Source organism: Prionailurus viverrinus, chromosome C1, assembly GCF_022837055.1.
Source record: "Prionailurus viverrinus isolate Anna chromosome C1, UM_Priviv_1.0, whole genome shotgun sequence".
In the NCBI taxonomy this organism is placed as follows: domain Eukaryota; kingdom Metazoa; phylum Chordata; class Mammalia; order Carnivora; family Felidae; genus Prionailurus; species Prionailurus viverrinus.
The window spans coordinates 98,769,178-98,785,229 of NC_062568.1; the positions used below are offsets into that span (position 1 = coordinate 98,769,178).

The window sequence follows — 16,052 nt, forward strand, 5'->3', positions numbered from 1 at the left end:
TGTACTAACTTTGTCATGGTAATTGTTTCATGATGTATATGTGTATCACATCATCTTGTCGTACACCTTAAACTTACACAATGTCATGTCAGTTATATCTCAAAGCTGGAAAAAATAAAATATTAATCTTCTTTCTTTACCAGTTTCTTAAAATTTTCTGTATTACAACACGATCGCTAATCTGTCGCTAGTTTATTTTTTTACCCAAACTCCAAACCATTTCACATTGGAAAAGTGGCTGCAGAGTGGTACCTTTAAGAGTATTTTCTAACATACCCAACTAACGTGCTTTTCCGAAATGTTAAGCTTTAATTTTTTTCTTTTGTTTTTAGTATTCTGTCCTCTGTTAATACATAGTATAGGTTGCCAACAAAGGATAATAATATTTAGTGAAGGGAATTCTACTTCATAAAAATTTTTAGTTAATGGAAATTCATGTGTTGGGACTTGGTACAAGAAAAGCCCCTTTTCCTGTTATTGACTCATTAAAATTCTTTTGGGGGGGTTAAACAGTAATTCTTAATATTCATTATACTTAGTTCATATTTACTTTTAATTTTAACTTGTAATTCTGTATTTGTTTCAAAATATTGCAGAAGGATTTGCTATTTTCTGTTTAGCAAAATTTTTTCTGTTGGGCACTTTAGTTAATAATCCAATGTTGTATTTTTTTAATGTTATTTTATTTATTTTGAGAGAAAGAGAGCATGCGCATGAGCCAGGTAGGGGCAGAGAGAGAGGGACAGAGAATCCCCAGCAGGCTTTGTGCTGTCAGCGCAGACCCCATCATGGGGCTCGATCTCCCTGAGCCGAAATCAAGAGTTGGGTGTTTAACCAACTGAGCCGCTCAGGCGCCCCTGGAATGTTGTATTTTTCAACATAGTAATCAATGTGCTAATTACTCTTTTAGAAAGACATATATTTACTCTTTTTATATATTTTTAATACATGTTATATATATTTAAATGTTCATTTTAATACAGTTGAGTGTATCACTAGACTGATAATATTATGGTACTGGAAACTTTACCTTTACTTCAGGTCATTACCAAATTTAGTTTAAGAGGAACAGTATAAGAAATTGACTGTTGGTGGGGCGCCTGGGTGGCGCAGTCGGTTAAGCGTCCGACTTCAGCCAGGTCACAATCTCGCGGTCCGTGAGTTCGAGCCCCGCGTCAGGCTCTGGGCTGATGGCTCAGAGCCTGGAGCCTGTTTCCGATTCTGTGTCTCCCTCTCTCTCTGCCCCTCCCCCGTTCATGCTCTGTCTCTCTCTGTCCCAAAAAAAATAAATAAACGTTGAAAAAAAAAAATTAAAAAAAAAAAAAAAAGAAATTGACTGTTGGATATGTAGTATATTTATTCCTCAGGGTATTTGGTCCCAAGTCTTTCAAAGTGTACTTTTAGTGCACTTAGTACTTTTGTGTAGATGCTGCATATTTTAATCTATGTGAATGGCTTTCTAGTTGTGCAGTTTACAATCTGTACAGCATCATGTGATCTAGTCTGCAAATGAACAGGGGAGTTCAAACTTCTGATATTATTCTCTGTGTCCAGTAAGTACCATTAGGTCTCAGAAATACCCACTGTGGGCAGCTGCTAGTTTCACCAGCCTCTCTATTCCCTGGGAAGGAGAACCGTTCAGTTCTCCAGGTAGTCTCTGGAGGCTGCCAAGCAAGGATTTGTAGCATTTTAGCTGTTGAAATCATTCCTTTCCCTGAAAGATGTCTGTACCACAGATTAAATGTTCATTTTTACCAAAGTCTGCTTTTTTTTCCATCTTGTATTCATCTCATCAAAACCTTTTCTATGTGGGGGCACCTGGGTGGTGGCTCAGTCAGTTAAGCGTCTGACTCTTGGTTTTGGCACGGGTCACGATCTCACAGTTCATGAGTTCTAGCTCCACATCCGGCTCTGTGCTGACAGTGCGGAGCTTGCTTGGGATTCTCTCTCTCCCTTGCTCTCTGTCCCTCCCCTGCTTGCGTATGTGCTGTCTCTTTCTCTCTTTCCAAAATAAATAAATAAACTTAAAAAAAAATCATCTGGGGAGCTTTTTTAAAAAATTAAAAATCTTTTCTGTATATCGTCCTGGGAGAAAATGGTGTAATGAAGGAACTGATAAAACTTCATTAGTTCCTTTTTTTCTTTCTCTTTGTAGACACAGGGTTGAGATAAGTCTGTTAGTGTTGTTTCAGTTTGAAGTTACATTTTCACTATGGTTTTGGCACAACTACTTTACTGTAGCCAGCCTATGGAGTGTGTTTTCTTTCTGTGTCCTTGAATTCATTGTCAGTCACTAAAAACATGTTTCCATTAAGTACATAGTATCCATACTACGTGGATTCATTTCACCTACCTATGCGGACTTTTTCCAAATTTTGGCTCTTTTTTTTATGTCAGTATGGCGATTTAGGAGTAGCCTGTGTGACAAGGAAGGGTTGGGGAAAACCACCCTATTCCAGTTATTAGGACTGTGTAAGAAATTACCCCAAAAGTTAGTGGCATATTTATTATCCTCAGAGGTTCTGTGAGTCAAGGATTCACATAGGTAGGGATGGCTTATATCTCTTCCATGGTTGGACCTCAGCTGGAAAACTCAAGGCTGGAGGCTACAATCATTTAAAGGCTTATTCACTCATATGACTATTACCTACGACCTTAGCTGAAGCTTACACACACTTGTGTATGCTCTCTCTGTGTGCCCCGGGCATATTCACAGCATTCCAAAGGTGAGCATCCTCAGAGAGAGTGGGAGCCAGGCTGCAACCATATTGCCTTTTCTGATCTGGCTTTGGAAGTCACATAATGTTACTTCACCACATTCTGTTAGTGCTGTCACAAAGTCACACTCAGGATCAGTGGAAGAGAAAGTTATTCAGCACACATTATTCAGTGTGTAGTTCTAAGGTGCTTCATAGATAGTAGTGTTCAAAGACGAGGAACAAAGCTTATGCGTTGAGGAATTTTTTGCCTTTTTTTTTTTTTTTTTTTTTTTGGTCTTTTTGTCCCAGTTTACTTTTTTTTTAATTAAATTTTTATGTTAAGTAGGCTCTATGCTGCACATGGGGCTTGAACTCATTACCCTGAGATCAAAAGTTGTATGCTCTTCTGACTGAACCAGCCAGGCACTCTTCCCTTAGTTTATTTTTTGGAAATAAAATTATCCTAATAGTACTAAAGCTGTTCTCTAAATTGTTTTGTTTGTTATATATGTCTATGTACTCAAGAATAACTGATATATTTTTTAAAGTTTATTTATTTTGAGAGAGAGAGAGACAGCATGAGTGAGGGAGGGGAAGAGAGAGAGGGGAGAAAGAATCTCAAGCAGGCTCTGTGCTGCCGGTGCAGAGTGTGACAGAGGGCTCAAACTCAGGAAACCGTGAGATCATGACGTGAGCCAAAACCAAGAGTCACACTGACTGAGTGACCCAGGCGCCCCAATAATTTTTTTTTCATTTATTTTTTGTAATGTTTATTTTTGAGACAGAGACAGAATGCGAGTGGGTTGGGGCAGAGAGAGAGGGAGGCACAGAATCCGAAGCAGGCTCCAGGCTCCGAGCTGTCGGCACATAGCCCCACACAGGGCTCGAACTCACGAGCTGTGAGATCATGACCTGAGCCGAAGTCGGACGCTCAACAGACTGAGCCACCCAGGTGCCCCAATAATTTTTTTAATGATACTAGTACCTCAGTTGTTAACAAAAGGTGCCATAAATCATCAATTTTTTTTTCTTGAAATAAGGTGAAATTCAATTAATATATATTTTTGTTATGTGATAATTTGGTTTGATGAATATTTAGTTGGCTGAACTTTTTCCTTTTTTTGTCTGTGAAATAATTTGTTAACCAAATCAGTAGTGTAACCCTAATTACAACAGTGTGGTTAGCAGGTGGGGTGCAGATTGAGATGGGAAGCTAAAGGAGTATAAGGATGGTGAATTTAGCTAAATGAGATGTACTCATTTGCAACCACAGATAGTCCTATATCTGTAAAGGAGGATAGGATTTTAGGGAATTGTTTTCCTGATTATTGTTGCACTGACTTTATATATTGTATATGTGAGGAAGTAAGTTTAGAGTCATTAGGTTACTTACTAAGTCAGTGGCAGAGCCGAAAGAGGTGGGGGGGGGCGGGGGGGGGAGAGAGAGAGTGTGTGTGTGTGTGTGTGTGTGTGTGTGAGAGAGAGAGAGAGAGAGAGAGAGGGAGGGAGAGAGGGAAGGTCTTTTAGGACCTCTAGTCAACATTTCAACTATTATTTTATTGTCATTTTCTAGCCCTACTTAAATTCAATATGTTATTTCCTTTAAAAATACTGTGTGTGTCACTCAGATTCCCTCAGAAGTGTTTTGTTTTACATATATGATTCATATATACAGTTTAAAAAAAAAACAACCAAATAGTTCTAAAAATGTTGTCACAAAAGCCAGCAGTTCCCTGCCCCATTACTACTTAGAAATAACCACATTCAAAACAGTTAGTTTTTCTCTCATGTTTATTACTATGGTTCTAAGAAACATGCCTATATTATTTCTGCTTTTGTCTGCCTTGTTTTTTTGTTGTTGTTGTTGTTGTTGTTGTTGTTGATATTCTTTATTGACTTTGAAGAATGAGACTTCAGATCTCTTACATCTCCCTTCCCCTCTCCATACACAGATAATTCTTCTTCTCTGTTGTCCTCTCAATAAATAAAATAGTTATGTAATATTACTTGATTAGTTCGGTATTTCTTTTCCGTAGAGAGAAATGCTCCTATCATCTGCCTGGAGTTTGTAGAGCCTTGCTGGGTCTTCTTAGCACTGAGCGAGAGAAATGGACTGGAGAGCTCTTAGCTCTTCAGTAAGTAGACTTGCACTTACGTAGATTTCCCTGTTTTCAATCCAGTAAAGATGAATCAACAGCTGTCCCCAATGTCCCTGAGTCCAGAATCTCTGGTTCTTATAGTAATTGGCAATGGGAAGGGGGTGGGGGTGAGAGATGGTCATGGAGGGGCCTGTTACTTATTCAGACTCATTTTGATTACTGCCTTTTCTGTTATTTTAGTGTGTCTTAAGCAAACATTCGTGTCCAGTCTGCCTTGTTTAATCTTCACACCTCTCAGATTGATTTTCAACAATGTCCACCCTGGAGGAGAATTTACTATTTACCAAATTTTTTTTCTAGTAAAATCACATGTTAAAATGGAACTTGTTACCTTTAGTGCAAAAAGATGTGATAATTTGCCAATTACCACATAGTCTGAAATTTAAACATTGTAGTATGTCATACATGTTTAAAGCTTTGCTTCATTTCACAATGTTTTTTCCTAAACTGTATCATATTGAGCACTAGAAAACTGTATCGATCAGATGTATAGCTATGTGCAGTTAAGGTTATCATATTTCTTGTTTTTTTCTTTAATCCTGTTATGTTTCTTGAGGTATGTATACTCCTTAGGTCTTGTATCACATTTGTCATGCATAAATTTTTACTGATAATGATGTTTACTTCCTGGACAGTTACCCAGTGATGAATTTGTAAGTCTTTAGTTTGAAGACTTACTAGCTTTGTGAGTATACATAAGTTGCTCTACCTTTTTGTGTTTTAGATTCTTCATTTGTTAAGAGAGAATAATATTTGCCTTGCATGGGATGCTCAGAATAAAATGAGAATATTTGTGAAGTGCTTATTTATGTATCTGACTTATGTTACACATTTAGAAAGGTTGATTTCTTCTATTGATTATGATCCATTTGTCTATTCTGTAGTACCAGATATGTTTCCTTGGAAGAATTTTATTATTAAAATTCCACAAAATAGCAATCTTCTTATTGCTTTGTATGTATATATAATATTTTCATCTATGTACTGTGTCCATGTACTATTTCCAAAACCCAGTGTGTTTACTGGCAATATTAATTATAAATACATATATACAGAAATTGTAAATATGCTAGTTTATTCTTAAAAAGTAAAGAGGAAATAATTGTTAAGTTTCCAGTTTTGAGAATTAGGTATTTATTATTTTGGCAGTTGTATGGTAAATTAAATAAAATTGTGGGTTGTTTGTATATCTATTTAATGACAGTAATTATTGAGTGCCCAGTATATATTATAGAAAAAAATAATGGTGAAAATAACTGTAAGCCATTAAATTTTTGAGAAATATGTTGAATTTTATTTAGAAAGATACTGCAGCTCAGTCTCTCTACCCTGGATGTTATATATAGGTTTTTAAAATTTATTACGTATGATACGTGTTGTATAGTGCATAAATCTTCATTAAGCAACTCAAGAGTGTTTGCATATGTATACATCTGTGGAACCACCACAAGATTAAGTCATTGATTATTTCCCTCACCAAAAAAGGATTCTCTTGTGCCCTCTTTCTTATTTTATTTTATTTCCTTTATTAGCTTTTTTGATTAATCTTTTTTTTTAAGTTGATTTACATATCTTGAGAGAGAGAGAAAAAGCATGAGTGGGAGAAGGGCAGAGAGAGAAGAGATAGAGAGAATCCCATGCAGGCTCTGCACTATTAGCACAGAGCCTGATGCAGGGCTTGAATTTGTGAACCGTGAGATCATGATAGGAGCTGAAGTTGGATGCTCAACCGACTGAGCCACCCAGTCATCCCTGGGCTAATCCTTTAATATCAGACTTTTAGTGATTACTTTAGAAATTACAAAATGTGGGAGTGCCTGGGTAGTTCAGTCGGTTGAATGTCTGACTTCGGCTCAGAAGTCCTGATCTCACAGTTCATGAGTTCAAGCCCTGCATCGGGCTCTGTGCTGACAGCTTGGAGCCTGAAGCCTGTTTCAGATTCTGTGTCTCCCTCACTTTCTGTCCCTCCTGCACTCATGCTCTGTCTCCCTATCTCAAAAATAAATAATAAACAAAACATTAAAAAAATTAAAAAAAAAGAAATTACAAAATGTGTCTTTACTTATAAAAGTCTCCTTTTAATACATTTACTGTTGTCCTCCCCCAATGCAAAATCCTTAAAGCAGTTTAAATCCATTTACCTGCCTCCTACTTTTTTGCTATTGTTAAGTATTTTAATATCCCCCTCATGTTGTTATAAACCATATAAGCCTTTGTTATTATTGCTTTAAACAATCATTTACCTTTATATTTACCTTTATATTTACTATTTTACTATTCTATTTACCTTTATATCTATAGTTTCTACAGCTATTCATTTCTTATATATCTATGCTTCCATCTAGAATCCTCTCCTTTCATCCTAAAGAATTTCTTTCATTATTTAAAAAAAATTTTTTTTTAACATTTATTTTTGAGAGACAGAGAGAGACAGAGCACAAGTGGGGGAAGCACAGAGAAAGAGGGAGACACAGAATCCAAAGCAGGCTCCAAGCTCTGAGCTGTCAGCACAGAGCCCGATGTGGGGCTCGAACCCATGAGTCATGAGATCATGACCTGAGCTGAAGTCAGACGCTTAACTGACTGAGCCACCCAGGCGCCCCACTTTTATTTTTTTTTAAATAAGGTCTCTTGATGATAGATTCTTTCAACTTTCTGTCTGAAAATGTCTTTAGTTATTTCTCATGTTCTGGGGGATATTTTTGCAGAGTATAGAATTCTGTGTTGATAGTTTTCTCCTTCACTGATTTAAAGATGCCACTTCACTGGCCTTCATAGTTTCTCTTGAGAAGTCATCTTTCAGTCTTACTGTTGTTTTCCTGAAGGGCAAGAGAGAGGTCCTTTTCCTCCTCTGTTTTTAAGAATTTTCTCTGTCTCTTTGATTTTTAGTCACCTGTCAATAACATAGCTATATATGGTTTTGTATGTATGTGTTTTATCCTGCTTGGTATTCATTGACCTTCTTGAATCTGTAGGTTGGTATCTTACAACATTTGAAAAGTTCTTAACCTTTACTGATTCAAATATTGCTTCTGACTCATTTTCTTTTCTTTCCTGTATTCCAGTTAACATATATATTAGTTTGATTGCATCCCATTCTAGTTTATGATTTTTTTTCTGTCCTTTAAATAGCTCTTAATCTGTCTTTGCATGTGCTGATTGTTTTTCTTTTTTCCCAGTGCTTACTCTGCTATTAAACCTAGTCAAGGAATTCCTCTGTTTCACTTATTTTGTAGTTCTAGATTATCTATGTGATCATTTTCATAGATTCTAATTCTCTGTTGAAATATATATTTTAATCTGTTTTCTGTATTCTATCTTAATTGGCTTTGATACGTTGTCATAGTTATTTTGAAGCTCTTACATAAGACTAATATATGTCTTGTGTCTTGATTATCAGACACTTTTCCTGCTTCACATACCCACTAATTTTGGATTGTGTGATGGCTATTTTAAGTGTAATATGGAATAGTGGAAAGCAAGTTGGCCCAGGGGCCAAATGCAAGCCTGGTGGTTATTACTGTTTGGTTCATGAGCTAAGAATGGTTTTTACTTTTTAAAAGATGTTGTTGTTGTTGTTGTTGTTGTTGTTGCTGTTGTTGTTGTTAAGACAATGTGCAGTGGAGACTATGACCCTCAAAACCTAAAAATACTTTCTGGCTCTTTACAGGAAAGGTTTGCTGACCCTTCTTGTAAAAGCTCTGGATTGCTATCTTCCTCTAAATAAAATTTTATTTTATTCTGGCAGGCAGTTAAATTGCCAGCGGGTCACTTTGATCCTGTGGGGCTTAGTTTTAAGCTTTGTTAAGGTAAGTCTATTTTAACTTTGTTTTTATTCCTAGGGCATGGATTATCCAGGGTCTTACCTAAATGCCTTGGGTATTCATCAAGATCTGTCTCCTCTGACTGAGCCTGAACTTAATTTATTCAGAACTGTGCAAGCTCTGAAATCTTTGTTTAGCTAACAGCCTCCCCAACTGCCGTTCTGTCTTAGGCTTCTAGGAGTCTAACCCTGTGTGTGCACAGCCTAGGAGGCAGATGAGAACCAGAGAGGATTTTTTATATAGATTTTTGTAAGTTTTTCTTCTTGGTTCTTTCTTTCTAATAACCTGCCCCCCAAATCCAGCTACCTTAGCATTCCCAGACATTAATTGTAGTTTTCTCGTCCCAGCAAGACTGCCACACTGCTTGGGCTCTATTTCTCTACACCATGATTTGGAAAATGCCCTTAAGGGAGAGATTTGAGTGTGAATATGGGGTTTGAATCATCTAGTTCTCGTCTATCAAGGATCATGGTGTTGTGTTGGTTATTGCCTAAGGGTTGAAAATAGGATTTTTTTTTCTTTTGTTTTTTTGTATATTTGGCCCAGCTTTTATAGATGTTTATAGCAGGAGGGTATTCTAACATTAGCTACTCCATTATGACAAGAACTGAAAATCCTGATTGTTTTAAAATGTGAAAATATATCTCATTGTATAGTAGTGGACTTTGATTTGAAATATTTAACATGTTGCTGGCTGTGTTCTTTGTTCCATTATTCAGTTTAGCCAAGTAGAAGGACTCAGATCTCAGTTAATAATGGTGAATGTATGCATCCTATAAAATCAAATTAGTGTGATATATTGATCTGGTGAAGGGGATAAAATGGCCCTTTTCCAAAGATGAAGCCCTAGGCAGCTGGACCATTAGGTTGGTTATTTTATTAAGATTTATTTAAGTAATCTCTACACCCCATGTGGGGCTTGAACTCATGACCCTGAGATCAAGACTTGCACACTCCTCCAACTGTGCCAGCCAGACACCCTGGGTTTGTTAGTTTAGAAGATTTCATCTCAGAAGTCATCTGCCACATTTGAGATACCCCTTAATCCTACTTGGTCTGGGCTCACCTATTATCAGAGAAACTTTGGCTGGCCAATTCTTAATACTTAATTAACAATTTTATATTTGTTGTTTATATATCCAGTATCTCCAAAACAATTCTTAAATGTTTTAGCCCACACTGATCATCTCTTAACTACTATACTTATAGTGTATGTGGAATACAGACCTGGTAACACGCTGTTATATGACCTTATTTCGTATTCTTTAAGGGAATAATCATTTAAATGTTTTTCCTATCATACTATTTTTTTTGTATTCTACTGAATATAAGGGCTGTCTATGCCACAGGTTACCATGATTAATTTGATGAAACTAGGTAGTTATCTTGGGGTATGCTTTCTCTCTTTTGCTCTTTGTATGTCTTTCCTGAAGTTGAATAACATGGCCTTCTCAGCTACATGTGGCCTGTTCTTTGAGAAAGGATGTATGTCCTAGCTCTGTTTCTCTGCTAGAACTTACAGACATGCTTTCAATATTCATTGGAATGGTGTCGGTGACTGTAGAAAGAGATGTGGATGTTACCATGTAGGTAAGCTACGTGACTCTCTCTCTCTGATTCACCACTCCCTATCCCTTCCCCTGGGCGATTCTTTGTTCTGAGTCCCCATATAGAACCAAGAATCCCCAGGAGGAATCTTTGGTGCCCACCCAGTGTGATCCTCTGCCCAGAGGTTGGTGTTGGTTGGTGTTGGTGGATTGACTCTGTTGATCACAGTATTATAGAAAAGAACTTACTTTGTTCTTTGCATCCATTCAGAGTGTTATTACTAACTCAAAATTAGGTAGTTTATTATCTATATATTAGAAATTTGGTTATATAGTAAAGGTAGCATCCATATAGTCTTATTTGAGTCTTTGTCCTTATTTAACATTCTTTTCAAAAATGAGACTTTAAAATAATTTTGCTTCCAAAAGTTAAAAATAAAACAACTCTGGACTTGCATATATGCATGCATTACATGTAAACATATAGCAAATTACTCACTTTCAGAAATCTTTACTTCTCTTGAAACTCTTTTTTCTAGTGCTTATGAATTCAGTATAGTAATATGTCTTCCTCTTAAATACTTTTCCTAGTAACTGGTTTTATGACTTTTTTCATTTACCTTTTGAATTGTACACATAATTTTTAAATGTAACTATTTAGTGTCTGCAAAGAAAAGCAGCAGCTGTGATATGTGATGAATCAGTAATACTGTTATGACAGTATTTTTTTCAGAAAAATTTCAGATTTTTCAGAATGTGCACACACTTCTTTTTGATGCTTCCTTTGATTTGTTTGTAATAAGCTTCAGTGATTATTATTTCTGCTGTTTCCTTTGTAGTTATTTAATTTTTTCCCCCATGTTAAGGAAATCTGGAGGTGAATAGGCATTTAAGTTTAGTACTAGATTAATTTACAGCATTGGATTCACTGTGTATTTTTTGATATCACTTAACTTTGAATTACTGTGAAGTGACTTTCATTTTTCCTTATCAAGAATAACTTGAATGGGGGCACCTCGTTGGCTCAGTCGGGTAAGTGTCCACCTTTGGCTCAGGTCATGATCTCGTAGTTCATGAGTTCAAGCCCTGCATTGGGCTCTGTGTTGACAGCTCAGAGCCTGGAGCCTGCTTTGGATTCTGTGTCTCCCTCTCTCTCTGCCCCTCCCCTGCTTGCACTCTGTCTCTCTCTCTCTCAAAAATGAATAAACATCAAAAAAAAAAAAAGAATAACTTGAATGGGACTGGGCTAGTTCTACAAAGAACTACATAGATCTTGGATCTACCTGGATTGCAGCTTTTGGACTATCCCACACAGATTATTTAAGCATATAGTGATGTCACAATTACGACTAAGCACTCATGAATGGTTAATAAAGGACGTATTGTGATGTAGGAAGGTAGCATGGTATGATGAGAAGTGCATGGACCTTAGAATTCAAAAGACTAGATTTGTAACCTGTACCTAGTAAGTATTTGCTCTGTGGCATTGTCCTGTTTGCTTGATCTTTATATATAATTTCCTTTTATATGTAAGGTGGAAATGATATCATCTATTAGGGTTGTCAGGATTAAATGAATGTATATAAAGCAGCCAATAAGGATTCTATTAAGGTGCTTTTGAAATACAACATCCCTTCTTGTTCTTTATCTTCTTTTCCCTCTTTCCTCTTTAGTTACCCATAGTTAGCCAGAGTGAAAAGTTAGAGGGTACAGTGTCCACGAGACTGCCCTCACTTCTGACACCAGTTGCAAGTTTGGGAGATTTCTGAAACGACCCTGAGTTTCAATAATTGGTTAGAAGGGCTCACAGAACTGGGGCGCCTGGGTGGCTCAGCTAGTTAAGCATCTGACTCTTGATTTTGGCTCAGGTCATGATCTCACGGTCTGTGGGTTCGAGCCCCACATAAAGCTCTTGTGCTGACAGTGTGGAGACTGCTTGGAATTCTGTGTCTCCCTCTGTCTTTCTGCCCCTCCCCTGCTTGCTCTCTCTCTCTCTTTCTCTCTCTCTCTCAAAATAAATAAAGAAATTAAAAAAAAGGGGGGCTCATAGAACTCATTAAAAGTTGTCATTCTCATGGTTACAGTTTATTACAGGGAGAGTGTACAGATTAAAATCAACCAAGCTGGGGTACCTGAGTGGCTCAGTTGGTTAAGCACCTGACTTCAGCTCAGGTCATGATGTGGGTTAAAGCCATGTTCAAGCCCTGCTCAGAGCCTGGAGCCTGCTTCAGATTTTGTCTCTGTCGCTCTCTCTGTCCATCCCCCGTTCACACACACTCTCTCTCAAATATAAATAAACATGAGAAAAAAAATTTTAATCAGCCAAGGTAGATGCCAGAAGGAGTTAAAACTGAGAAAGAACTTCCAAGTCCTCTTCTCATGGAGTCATAGATGATGTTACCTTCTCCTGGCCACCATGTGTGACAATACACACAAACTATTTCCAACGAGGGAGTCTCCTCCAAGCCTTTTGTATTTTTACTGGGACTTGATCACATACTCCCTGCATAACTGACCTAATCTCTAGCCTTTCCTACTGGTCAGGCTAATACCCTTAGTTTTCCGTTCCTGTAGAAGTCAGAACTGATGTTCTCCATCATAAATCATATTGTTAGACTGTCAGGTAACCAAGACCCCCAGGCAGGAGGTCTTGACGGGACCAAAACACCTGCCAAGCCCAGGACATTCCAAGGGTCTAGAGATCATCTCCCATTAGTGAAGGGCAAAGACCAGACTTTTGTTTGGAAAAGGTCATTTCTTCATGGTAGTGCTACATTTTTGTAGTAGCTGATTAAATTATTCTGCACTATCAGTGCAGAGCCTGATGCCAGGTTCGAACCCATCGAGATCATGAGCTGAGCCGAGATCAAGAGTCAGACACTTAATCTACTGAGCCACCCAGATGCCCTGGTTATTAATTTCTATCTAAGTAGTAACATACACTTTTAAATATTTTTTCAAAGCCCAACAGGACAAAGCATATAATGAAAGCTTAATGAAATGCTCCCACTTATTTATTTATTTATTTACCCACTTTCCAAAGGCTTTATTGGTGAATATGTTTTAGAAGAGAAAAATTGATTCTGTTATTTCCAAGCCAGTGGAATGAAGAGCTGTGTCCAGGGAGACATCAGGTGGCACCAGAGGGGACTGATGCTTTGTCTACCTTTCATTCCTAGTTTTAGTCAACCAATTCTTTAGGTTTAAACCATAGGCTGATTTCTTTCTCTGCACTGTTTACTGAATCGTTGCCATGAATGATGTTCCTGCCAACTTGAATACAGAAGTCTTCATGAGTGGTGCCTGGCTTACAATCTGCTGGTTTGGTCTCCCCAAACATCACTCACCCCGTCTTCACCACAGTCAGACCCTCCCAAACCATGGCCACAATGGGCCCAGAGCTCAGGTACTTTACCAGCCCTGGGAAGAATGGGTGGGCCTTTATGTCAATGTGGTGCTGCTTTAGCAGTTCCTCAGAGGCCTGTAGGAGGGAGCCTTTTGGCCACAACATGGAATCCCTTCTGCTCAAAGTGCTTGCCCACCAGGGTGTGCTACACACCATGCAGCTTGATGGCAATGACCATGTGCTCCTGATTGGCCATGGCCAAGAAGCTGGCTGTGCTGTGCTGCTTGGGGGACTGGAGGCCACTCCCACTCTTTTAGTACTAGTTTTGAAATACCTTTGGAGATATATTTTAGGCATTTATTTCCATTTTTCTATGCTGGTTTATATTTTTTATTCTGGACATTTTTTATATTGACTTCCCATTATACAAGATGAGGATTTAATATTTTTAGTCTATTTTACATCCTCCTCCTAAAATTCTTCTGTCATAATTTTTAGTTAAATATGTTTATCTGTCTATCTGTCCCTTTACTGTTTATCTTTTGATCTTCTATCAGAATTACATTTGGCTTCTAGTAAAAGAAACTGGAAATAACAGTAACTTAAATGAGCTAAAGTTAACTTTTCTATCAAAAGAATCCTAGCGATTGACAGTCCAATAATGGGATGGCAGCTTCACAGTTATCAAGGAGTCAGGTTTCCTGTTTGTCCTTCACTTCCCTGGGTGCATGGCTGTGTACATAAGATCATTTCATGATCCAAGAAAGCTTTCAGAATTCTAACATGCTTGTCAGCTTTCAGGCAGGTGGTGGTGTTACCCAAAATGGAGTTCGTCTCTTGGTGGTTGTTGAGCCAAAAGACACAACCAAGCCAAAGAATAGGAAAAGGAAGGGTTTTACTTGCAACAAGTAAAGGAGAACACTGGGGATCGTTCCCAAAGCAGTGTCTCCTGAACCACAGTATTGGGGAAGTTTTAAGCTAACAGTGCACACATATTCATGAAGGGGCTTTGCTCAGTGGGGAATACAGCATGGAATTGGGGCAGAAGTCATCTGAGGGTGACTGAGTCTAGGTCGCAGTCACGAAGGTTGGCAGTTGGTCCATGTCTAAATGCTCAGGTTTAGATCCTGCACAGAGAACTCAAGGATGTGCATCAGGTGAATCTTAACTTTTGAATCAGTACTGGAGCTTTACTACTGATTTACTGTCCCTGATATGATTAGGTTATATCCTGGCCTGATAGTGGCTGTCTGCTCTTACATTCTTTCACAAGATGGCTGGGACCCAAATTGACTTCTCTTATGTTAAGAAAGCTCTGTCTGTTCTTTTTCTAGGAACCCAACTCTTTCTGATTACAGTAGGGGAAAATGGAGAAGCAAAAAAGGGGACATACCGGTTTTCTTCCCCAAACTTAAAGAACGTTACTGATAAATTCTACTCTGTAGGTTCTAGTTACATCTTATTGGCCAAAATTCAGTCACATGTCCTCATTGGGTCTGCAAGGGCTGGGTATTTTATTTTATTTTATTTTATTTTATTTTATTTGTTATTTTTATTTTATTTATTTTTTTAATTTTATGTAGGCTCCATACCCAACATTGGACTTGAACTCTCGACCCTGAGATCAAGAATAGCACACTCTACCAACTGAGCCAGCCAGGTGCTCCAGGGCTTGGTATTTTACATACCGTTTCTACCCCAAACAATATTGAAGCTTTATTTTAATGAAATGAGACAAGATGGTTATGATGTGGGCCGTTGGCAGTTTCTGCCTTAATTGGTGTCATTGTTTACTTTTTTTATCATTATGCAAGTTAATTTACTGGAAAGCCAAGCACCGTAGTTGGATGGTATTTTGTTCTTCCTAGAATTATTCATTGTCTTTTCTTGAAAATATGCTTAGTTTTCTCTCTTGAGCTTTTAGTTTTTGTGTCATATTGTAGGCAAACCTCATTTTACTACACTTTGATTCATTGCATGTCACAATCCTGCATTTTTATAGATTGAAGGTTTGTTGCAACTCTATGTTGAGCAAGTCTGTTGGCCCCATTTTCCCAACACCTTTTGTTCACTTTGTGACTTTGTGTCACATTTTGGTAATTCTTGCAATATTTCAAACTTTTTCATTATTACGTGTTGTGATTTTTTTTTAAAGATTTTAATATTTTTAAGGAATTTCTACACCCAGCGTGGGGCTCAAACTCACAACCCTGCGATCAAGAGTTGCATGCTCCACTGACTGAGCCGGCTGGGTGCCCCTGTTCTAGTGGTCTTTGGTGTTACTACTGTAATTATTTTAGGGTGCCATGAACTACACCTGTGTAAAGCAGTGAACTTAATTGATAACTATGTGTGTTCTGACTGCTCCACTGACCAGCTGTCCCCCTGTCTTTCTCTTTCCCCTCTCCTTGGGCCTCACTATTCCCTGGAACATAAGAATACTGAAATTAGGACAGTTAATTATCCTACAGTGGCCT

General features: G+C 37.9%; 1 protein-coding gene and 1 pseudogene across 4 annotated transcripts in view; one reads left to right on the plus strand and one right to left on the minus strand.

The window, feature by feature from the left end:
- Window positions 1-16,052, plus strand: part of PTPN4 (protein tyrosine phosphatase non-receptor type 4) — a 227,378-nt gene that overhangs the window by 46,008 nt on the left and 165,318 nt on the right. The gene's annotated exons all lie outside the window — the stretch shown is intronic.
- LOC125172351 (nucleoside diphosphate kinase B-like) lies at window positions 13,273-13,831 on the minus strand (annotated as a pseudogene).